The sequence below is a fragment of the Trachymyrmex septentrionalis genome, unplaced genomic scaffold (genome assembly GCF_001594115.1).
Source record: "Trachymyrmex septentrionalis isolate Tsep2-gDNA-1 unplaced genomic scaffold, Tsep1.0 scaffold128, whole genome shotgun sequence".
In the NCBI taxonomy this organism is placed as follows: Eukaryota; Metazoa; Arthropoda; class Insecta; order Hymenoptera; family Formicidae; genus Trachymyrmex; species Trachymyrmex septentrionalis.
Window position 1 is genome coordinate 1,299,579 of NW_017304417.1, and position 9,028 is coordinate 1,308,606.

At 36.9% G+C, this 9,028-nt stretch overlaps 1 protein-coding gene and 1 long non-coding RNA gene across 3 annotated transcripts in view; both read right to left on the reverse strand.

Annotated features, from left to right (window-relative positions):
* Nucleotides 1–9,028, reverse strand: part of LOC108756560 (neurotrimin-like) — a 73,717-nt gene that overhangs the window by 51,845 nt on the left and 12,844 nt on the right. The window lies entirely within an intron of this gene.
* On the reverse strand, nucleotides 7,207–8,784 carry LOC108756566. Its single transcript, XR_001939844.1, has 3 exons — nucleotides 8,603–8,784; nucleotides 7,804–7,890; nucleotides 7,207–7,724 (listed from the first exon to the last, which is right to left on the reverse strand). It is a non-coding gene; the product is annotated as an uncharacterized LOC108756566 (long non-coding RNA).

The window sequence follows — 9,028 nt, forward strand, 5'->3', positions numbered from 1 at the left end:
ATAAGTTCGATATAACAATCTGACGATTTTAACAAGATGCACGAAAATGAGACTTTCCCACTTTTATTTGGCATGATTTTTTGGTCGAAAGAAACGGTTTATGAAATTTTCATTTCCTATCTCGACATTATCTTACTACAAAGGCATTAAGATTATTAAAACCACGTATTCACAGTTATTAGTTTTATTCCCATCAGAGTCAGCGAGGTTCAAATTAAAATTGAATTAAACCGAAATTTACTTGAAATTAAATCCTTATCCTATTCCGTGGAGAGTCTTACAAAAAACCTATAATTTCCAGTTATACTGACGCGAAGTGCGACATCAAAGTAACCGCTGCTCTTCTCGAGCGCAAACCTCCAGTAGTTGTAATCTTTTCTTAAACAGCTTGCAGCACCATTGAAGAACGTCGTAGCAGCGTCAACGACAAAACTAATACAAAGGATCTCGCTTGACTCCTTCTTAAATGTAATCCTAAGATACCTATTTTTCAGGCGTCTCTAGGTGAACGAGTCGAGGGTCGCGGCTCGTAGAGCTAAGATACTTGAGGCAACGGAGTATAAGAAGACCACCTCCTCCGTTGCGACGTTCCGCCTAATAACGGTTCTCGAAGCTTGGGAGAAGCTCGTATTCCCGTACCAGCGGCGAAGATGCTCCTCTAATCGAGAAAGTCTGGCGAGCAGAGCCGAGACGGCAAGATGAAAGAAGGCTCTCTCAATTGCGTGTACGCTTCTAGCACTTGACCTATCGACTAAACTATGCGCGGAGCCGAATTCTAAAGGGTTCGTCACAATTCTCATCGTCTATTTTGAATATTAGCACCGGAAATCGCGGAGATCGTATAAATTGTTAAGACCGTTTCTATCATCGCAATATTAATAATTCTTCGAAACATTTACTTTGGGACATATAACGAATGACAATAAATAAGTTGTTAAATGTAAATTAGTTTCATGAGCGAGCGAAAAGCGTTCGTTAAGTACATCGATGCAACTCGTATTTACTGATAATAGCTGTGATGATAGGGGGATACGTTCGTCGTTTCGCATTTTTGTTACAACAGTAATTACGTTGATAACACCTATGATAAATAAATAAATCCTGAGAGTGTCAGGTAAGTGACGAAAAGCATATAGCGTACGTATGATAACGTACGTAATATTATCTCGGCTCTCAATTAAGCTATATGTGTGAAACGAATATGCGCCCGCATGGCCATCCGCTGGGAAAACTAGGTCATTTACGCAAATCGGCTCAAGGTCCGTGCTTGCGGATTTGCGGCCGGTCTCGCGTGGTGGGAGATAACGAGAATTACTATCTCTTACACTAATTACGTATTGTCGAGCGATGCTCGGAAGCGTGAAGTGACACCTCGAGCGAAGGTCGAACTAGTTCATCGAATGGTTCTGCTTGCTTGTATCTCTAATCGGCAATTCCCTTGAGAAACGAACCTTTTATGGGGCGGCGCATTTACGGGTATTGGAAATGAATCGAATTTTCCAAAAACGGGAAAATGTAATTTATGCAAACGCGAATTGCTCGATCATCGCAGACATACTGACCCAGTAGTATAGAGTATAGAGATCACGGAACCTTCTAATCTAGTAATACCGACGAGACTACCGATCATTATTGTTGCATCAACGGGAAGTTTTTGTGGAAACCGGGAACTCGCTGCCGAGCATCGGGTGCTAATTAAAGACAGCAGACTGCGCCTCGATAATGAACCGCCACATGACTTTCTAACTTCTTGAGAGTAATGAGTGTTCTTCGACGAGAATGCTTACACGCTTTGATAGATCCTCGGGATATTACGTATCGCAAATAGCTAAAAATGTTGTATGCAATAACATAAATATTCATTATTATGCCTCATGGCCTTGATAATAATGAAACAATTTTTTCACATGTAATAACATATAAACAATAAATAACAATAAATAAAGGGCAAAGTAAGAGTCAACGCATTTCTTTGAAAAAAAGTCACACGATTAAAAGAATAAATTACAAATAGAGAAAAGTAAAATTAGAGAAAGTATATAGTAAAAAAGAAAAAAAATAATAAAAACTCAGTTTAAATACGAATAAATTACAAGTTTCGGCTACCGGATCGAGCCCTCTTCAGACATTAACTTATCGTAAAAGAACCGCAGTACGAAATTAATTATCGCAAATGTTCGCATATTCATTATATTCACAGTTCAGGTGAGTTGCTTGATGTAGAACTCGATATTATTCACGTACGATTGAACAGTCAAACGTGTTTCATATCTCTTGGAAAAGTTCAAAAATCATGTGTAAATTATTCAAACAAGCGTGTCCATATAAGTATAAAAAAACCATTGGAATATATAAAGACAAGTGGAACGCAGATGTGTAAGACGGACGGATTGTGTATCGATTATTACGTACGCTCGCTGATGCGGATCACCGCGGACCGTATAAAACATATAAAATAACATATAAAAAAGTTATTTTTTATTAATTATTCATTATATAATTTTATAATAGCCATAAATAAAATTAAATTAAAAAATAGAAGAATGACTTTTAACATTCTTGGTTATGCCCTTCTTACATAAACGATCGCCTACGAATGAATATCAATTTGATGTGCCCTTCGCTTAATTAATTCGGTAGCGCGCAATCGATCTTTTGACGATCGGTGAGTTTATAGCGACTGAAGCAGTAACTGCTCAATATGCATGTACAGAATGTCGTCCCAGAGGTATTGCAAGGCCATCCAAGTGCAACGTTAATGTCAAGGCCGTGAAAGGTGGACATATACTAAACGCAAGAATAGTTCATAGCTTCGAACCCGATAATTTTTTCGCTGCGATAATTAACTTTGCCGACGCGCGAGCAGTCGATGACTTGGTGTAATCTAAAACGATTCTAATCGAATTCTATTTTAGCGCGAAGCGGCGATCTCTGCGCCGTCCTTAATAGCTTATACAGCTACGCGCCATAAATATTACTTGTAGCTGGTTTCGCCAACGCCAGTTAACTTTAACCTCAACTTAATTGATTCTTAACAACGTCTCTCTCTCTCTCTCTCTCTCTCTCTCTCTCTCTGTGTAGAAGTAAAATTATCAAGAGAGAAGAAAACCGTGATTAAAAAGGAATGACAGACATGGCAAAATCTTAATCGCGCGTTTATTTGTAATGGAGTTATAATTGAACGCTGTTAGCAAGTTTTTCTTTATCGTCGATTAGTAATTAATCAGATTTCCTATAAAATATGTATTCTTCTAATTAAGTACTTCTAATTAAGTTACATTCGCTAGATTGCATTAAAATAACATAGCGATATAACGAGCATCGTTCGCTTGCCATCGCAAGATGATTTTAACCATATTAGGTTGTGTCCATTTATTATACTCATCTCATTTATTACATCAGTCTCACACACGTACGCGTAGACGATTGTAACGAGCTGAAGACATATCTCGATTAATTATAATTGCTTTTCCCTCATCGATCTTCACTTTACACGATAATGTCCCTCGATTTCTCTTAACGGAGCTAGACATAATGAGTAATTGTTTTCGGTATATATCCAATGCCAGGACAGTCAAAACAATTATATACGATACGCTGAGTCTATTCGTAGGAGTTCCCTATCTACTGTTCTGTGTGATTTAATAGATCTTACACATACCGGTACTAGCGCCAGTTCTCTCGTATTATTATCGTCAAAAGCCTTTATTACGAGATCGTTGTGGCTGTTCCGCGAATAACATAACTCTGCGGTGGATGGGAGTACATTATGACACGTATACGATAACAAGACGGTTCAAACTCATGTCGTTAAACTCTTCAATGAATCGGCTGCATTTGTGAGCTGCACGTACTAATATACCGACTTTGAAAAGGCGAACACTTTTGACGCTTTAAATATAAACACCAATGAAGCTTTGGATATATATATATATATTCTGACCCTCCGTAATTATCTTGATACAATATGCCTCGAAAAAAAGAGTAGATATAATCGGAAATGTTTTACGGGCAGATGTTGTTTAATCCGATAATAGTCACCTTATTTTTTTACGTAAACGTCACCGTAGAATATTTTACACCCCCCCCCCCAATTAAAATCATTATTATTAATAACACATTGTATATTATTGCTTTCCGATTTACACATGTACAAAAATATTATGGAAATGGATTCGATCATAATTTATTAATAAAAAAAATAAAATAAATAGAAACCAAATACGGAATATTAAACGGAATGCGTTAAGTAGATTATTATGATAATATTTGGGAAAAGGAAGGTTTTAATATAACGTTTTTCACAGCGAGTACTGGAATTACATATATATTTAAAGCTTTTTAAAAAATTAAAAAAAGAAAGAAAATATATCAATTGATATAACATACAAAACAATATTTTACAATTTAAATTTTCTCGTCGCTGAGGAATAAAAATATCTTGGGTAACTATTACTCGGTTAAGGATATATATTAGGTTGAATAAAAAGTCATCGCGTATTTTTTAGCTCAAAGTTGTATATACAATATCTTCGTCAATAATGAATGAAATTCAAATTTAAAAAAAGGGTTTTAAAGCTTGAAATCTCTACTTTTAAAAGCTTATCACATTTTTTAAGTTTATATGAGTTTGATAATTTTTACATACCAAAAACTACGAGCTGAAAAAGACGAAAAATTTTCTTCTCACTTTGTGGATTTGTAACGTGTCCAAAACGAATTTGAGATAATTTTCGATTACCTATCGTGAAAGCTTGATATTTTCCCTATAAAATCGTTTTTTTTTTAATATTTCTACGATTTTTGGTTACTGAGTTATCGCGGATTAAATAAAAGAATTATTTTGACTTTAATTGCTCATAACTCCATTAAAAATTGTCGTATCGTATAATTTAAAAAAGAGATTTTTAAAGCTGAAACTTTACTCTATCAAGATATATTTATATTGTTGGTAAGAAAGTAATTGCGGTTTTTACTGATAGATGTCTTTTAAAAAAACGCGATGACTTTTTACTTAACCTAATATTAAAATCGATATAACGTTTCTCGACTGTTAGAATGTTGAAAATTTTAGCGAAATTAAAATTTGAAGTTTGTGATACTAATGAATTTCATATTTCGAACGTAATTAAACGATTCAAATATTCCGAACCTTTTTTTTTTCTTCACTTTATTTAGTTATTATTGTTGTTGCAGTTATTTGATATCTTTCATTCGACAGGAAAAATCTGAAGTCCTGGTCGCTGATTACTTCGTCCACCCGTCAATTCGTCTCATTGTCGACACCGCCAGCCATATTTTTAGGTGCTCGTAAAGCGCGAATCACTTAAACAGGGATTCGCTTGTGCTTTATCTCTCAGACGGGCGTTCCGTGGGCGATTCTCCGACAAATATAAAAACACGCTGGTTGTGGTACATCGCGCATATGTTAATTATCGCGTATTACTACATACCCTGATAACGGCTCGCGCAATCTCGTGTCGTTAAACCCTCAATGAATCGAGCGCATTCAGGGAAACTAGGCTGCGTTCATGCTCGACATCGCGAACTTCCGAATGAGTGTCGAATCTTGCTTTATCAGCCGCGACTTGACCTCCACATAATCATTCGCTCGAAAGTGGCGTATATATCGGAAATGACTTGATGGTAAATCAATGCGAGTTTAATCGGTTATCCCCCAGGTGATCTACCTTTTTGTTACGTACAATTATTCTCTTAAATTTTACATAAGTATAGGATTTACGTCGGTATGAATAAATATTCGGCTGTTAAAGAATACTCCATTAATTACGTGGATCCCGATGAAATGAATTAATTTTCGCATATGGTGCAATTTATAATGTGGTGAAAACAAAAAATGTCTTGAGACGTGTAAAACTTGTAATCACAGACCTTTAATACATACCATAATTAACAAATTATTAAGCTTTGTCTGTCTACAAAATTTTTTATTCACCACATTATAAACTATATTATATGTGAGAATTGATTCATTGGAATCCAATTTTTCATCTGATTAGAAGCGAGGTGCGAAGTCCTTTATATATTGTTAAGTCGATCTACAATGGGTGTTTTAAGCCGTAAGAAATTGACCAATTACAGTCGAGAAGAAAAATTGATTGTAATTCGTCCGTTCCTTATGGCTTAAGGTTTAAAAATTTATTGCAGATCCGAGCTAAGAGAAAATATAGATGTGTTTCAAGATTGGAAAAGTTCATATAAGGTATTCTCATCTCTGATAATAAAATATCTGCTAAAATGTTTAATATTTCGCGCTTAACGCGACGAAGATTCGACTTTACGGAATTATAATCGAAATATAAATCGCAATCGATTTTCTAACATCGCGTCATCACGTTGATCGTTCGAAAGGAGATCGTTTCGACGACACCCCACAAACATTATCCCATAAAATCCAGAACGAGTTTGTTCGCATCGGATATTTTGCGATATATCGCCGATATGCTCACAGATAGCTTACGACGGAGCGTATTGCATTAATCATTAATCAATAATCTTACTGCTTTGAGCCGATTCGGCGAATAACGCAAATATTACAGCGTACAGAGGGAAATTGATTCAAATTGTAGCCGTTGCTCGGTGCAACAGCTCGTTTATTAGGAATTTCTGATGCAACAATCACGGGATGGAAAGTGAAACGTCAATAATTGGCGATGATTCGTTGCGCTTTGCGAGAATCGACAAGGAAAATACGACTTCTCGAAAGCCTCCACGGGTCATCGTGATTCAACCTCGCGTCTTTAAACCTTCAATGAATCCGTTACGTTCGGAGAAATTTACGGACGAGCGTCATGCATGTATAATAAAAAGAAACTTCCTCCTTCGACTCTAGCGAGTTCGACTTGATGTGTTAATTGAAGGTGTTTAATGCCCCGTCTCTAATCACTTGCCAATCAATCCAAAACTTGAGGAAATTAATTCTAATATCGCGAAAATAAACTCTATTTGAAAAAAAAAAGATCTAATCTCTCTCTCTCTCTCTCTCTCTCTTTTAATTTTTTAAATTAAAAATTACACATACTTTAATTTCATATTAATTTCAAATTTAATTTCGTACAACCTGAAATTGAATTTTTTTCATCTTTGAGATTAATTTCTCCAACGTCATTTCCGAGAAATAACTGCAACGCTGCACATTCCTCCCGATTTTGTCGTAATGAATATTCCAATAAACATCTCGTCGCGCGTGAATAAACAGTTCGCAGGTAATATCGCGCTAGTTACGGAATCCACGAGTTGGTATGTTATTAAACTTGGATCTAATTCGTCACGCTCGGAGAAATTCCGGAGCATCTCGGCGCGAATCTCGTAGACGATGCGGAAGCTCAGGATCGAGTCGAAGCTCAGCGGTGCTGCGTTAGCTGCTTACGCTCGGTGTAATTAGGACGAAAATGCGGGATTTGAATGCTCGATGAGGCTCGAAGAATAGCGAGGAGGAGGAGGAGGAGGAGGAGAGAGAGAGAGAGAGAGAGAGAGGGGTGTCATTAGTAGTCCGACGGGTTCGCTGGTGAGTGGCATTCCGTCTTCTAGCCGCGGAACAGCGACGTGCCCTCTTCCTTGAGACTTGGTCGTCTTTTCTTCTTTCCCATTCCCTCCGCTTCGTTTCCAGCTTTTACGTGCCACGAATCGGGGGTCCTACGAGCGTGGCCTATTCCCCACGTGACGCGCGACGCGTACAACAAACGCTCGTAACGATTGTCCCGCTGAGACGCAAAGCGTATAATTATAATATGTGCCGTCACCTCGAGGGCGCGATCGTTGACAATCGACTCGATGGTATACCATTCTTGTCGAATGCGTATAGATCCGACATCTTGAACACGTTAAAGCCAACCTCTCTAGTTATTGGGGAGCGAGCTGCTTAAATCTCTGTCACGGGGGAAAAAGATAAATTGCTTTCAACCCGCTTTAAAAGGAAGTACTTCAAGATTTTTTTCCAGGCATAAACACAAAATTCTCCACACCTTTTTATAACCTACATAATGATTCGTGCTAAGTGTGTGCATTTTTAATTTAGGTCCGTTTCCATAATGTACGGTTACCAAAAGATCGATAAAATTCAGTCACGAGTTTCTTGGTAACTTTCAATTTTTAGGTAATCGCGTATTATGAAAACAGGTCTTACTCAATGTTAATGGACTTCTTGTGTATCTATTTTTCGAATATTATTATGTTTTCTTTCATACAGTAAAACATTATCTCACTGTTCGTTGCACTTTTAATATGGAGTTTTATATTATTACACGTTGCTAGAATGTTATTGTTAGAGGACATTCAAGTAATGAAACTTTGCGCTATTTTATTACATTTAATCAACAATGTGTGTGTGAGTAGTAATTATTATAATATCAATGCACAAGTCAATTTATCCAAAATATACCATTCGTTGCATGTCATCTTCTCTGATCGCATTATTAAGATTAATAACATTGAAGTGCAGGCACATTAAATTACATTCGTGCATAAAAATATCTATGCATTTATTATATTAATATTCTGTTTAAATGCAATTATTTCTCTAATGTTATTCCATTTCAAAATATACATCACGAGAGTATCTTTTATTTTAATAACATCTTACCTCCAAACACTTTCTTCCAAAATTTGAGCGAAAGGAAATTCGAAACTTCTAATTAAAACTTCTCATGACAGACGTAAGACTGACACAGAAATCAATAAGCTGCTGTTTTGTTCTGCGAAACGTTGCAATTTTGACGTTAGACTAAATCGCGATTCTATTTCCTGTCACAGACCTTCGCGCTTTCGTTCTTTCATCCGTACGAGATCGCGTCGCGACGCGAGTAAAAAAATCAGATCGCACGGCGATCGGATGATCGATTATCGAATCATTCGATTGCGCTATCGCGACGTAAAAGTTTCGTCTGTTGGTAACGGTATTCCACGCCGCCATTCACGGAACCATTGCGCGCTCATTATCGAACGCTTATCCAAAAGTTCATATATTCAGGAGGGATATAATTTACCGGATCGCGCCGCAGCTACCGAA